The sequence below is a fragment of the Capricornis sumatraensis genome, chromosome 2 (genome assembly GCF_032405125.1).
Source record: "Capricornis sumatraensis isolate serow.1 chromosome 2, serow.2, whole genome shotgun sequence".
NCBI classification, from domain to species: domain Eukaryota; kingdom Metazoa; phylum Chordata; class Mammalia; order Artiodactyla; family Bovidae; genus Capricornis; species Capricornis sumatraensis.
Window position 1 is genome coordinate 76,146,930 of NC_091070.1, and position 1,592 is coordinate 76,148,521.

At 47.8% G+C, this 1,592-nt stretch overlaps 1 non-coding gene across 1 annotated transcript; it reads right to left on the reverse strand.

Moving 5' to 3' along the window:
- Positions 1-561: 561 nt before the first annotated feature.
- Positions 562-643, reverse strand: TRNAL-AAG (transfer RNA leucine (anticodon AAG)). The gene has a single exon. It is a non-coding gene; the product is annotated as a tRNA-Leu (tRNA).
- Positions 644-1,592: the final 949 nt, after the last annotated feature.

The window sequence follows — 1,592 nt, forward strand, 5'->3', positions numbered from 1 at the left end:
TACAACCTGCACTTTTGCCAAAAGAGTTGCCTCTTGAATTTCGGTTTTACACTGCCCGCGACGCCTCGGTGAATTTCCCTCTGTGAAAATGTGTGTGTGGGGGGGGGGAGGGGGGGAAGGGGGGAGGGGGGAGGGGGGAAGGGGGGAGGGGGGAAGGGGGGAGGGGGGAGGGGGGAGGAGGGGAGGGGGGAGGGGGGAGGGGGGAGGGGGGAGGGGGAGGGGGGAGGGGGAGGGGGGGACACCACTCCCCCTTTCCCCTGCCCTTTATCAGTCCCTTGTCGAATGTGACAGCTTCCTCCTCCGGAGTTGCGTTTGAACCTAAAGCTTCCGTTTGAAGGTTTTAAAACTTGTTTCTGATGACCCCTATGCCCTTGGTGAAATCAATTTTTGAAGACTAATCAAAATGTTACTAATTAGCAAAACGTTCTCGCCAGAAAACGGGTTTGACTAGTCTTAACTGGCCCTCGCTCCCACAAGTTCCGTTTCTCGCCTCTAACCTAGTAGGTGCAGCGTCTGTCTCATTTTAGATCTCAGTCTTCTGCAACTGGCAAAACCTTTCCTTGGCAGCGGTGGGATTCGAACCCACGCCCCCGAAGAGACTGGAGCCTTAATCCAGCGCCTTAGACCGCTCGGCCACGCTACCAGACGCTGGACACATATTCACTACTCTTTCTGATAATACTTTCCTTACATCTCAATTTTGCTTTATACAAAGCGTTCTTGAAGTCCTAACTTCAAACGTCAAGAGCAAGGGGTTCAGGGCACAGGGCACTTATCGCAAAAGTTTACTCGCCTCGTTGACTCTGAATTTTTCATCTTCCACCCAGGAAGGGGAAGAATTTAGTGAATGAATAAATGAGTAATGAATAAATTAAATCTGTACCACACACTAGGCTGTGGGCCTTCTGCAGTGTTACTATGTTTTATTCCTTGCGGCTTCCTCAGTCTGCCATAAATCTCTTACAAAGATAAACGAAGGCTGTTGCTAATTAAAGCTACGAAAATCTTATCTTCAAAGGAACATGACATCCAATGGCGTTTTTAGAGCATTTGCAAATGCTCCAGCGCTTATTTGGAATCTAACCAGCAACCCAAAGATGTCAACAGAATTCTATAACTCCCCCTATTTCCACCAGCTGAGACATCAAAGAATGCACACATGTGGCTCTGCTTAATTATTTCTTTAGAAAAGAAGCTTCTTATATTTTTTTCTCTAGAAAACAATCAGCTGATTGATTCATGTGGAAATTTCATATGGAATTGTCCAAACTATCACTTGTCTGGAGAATTCCATGGACAGAGGAGCCTGGTGGGCTCCAGTCCATAGGGTCTCAAATAGACAGGACTGAGCAACTAGCACTTTCACTTCACTTTCAGAAGCTGACTAGTGACAAGTCAGATGAGTCCAGTCAGGACCATCACCACCTACTAAAATGAACCAATGACTCCTCAAGGGCTTAAGGAAGAGAAGATGCCTGGATTCAAATCTGAGTGCAGTAGGTGCCAAACCATACCCAATGCACCCTTTGGGAACCAAAGGTGGTGCACATTGGGCAGAAAAGGCACTGCCCTCTAGGGTCAGAAAGTGAGTG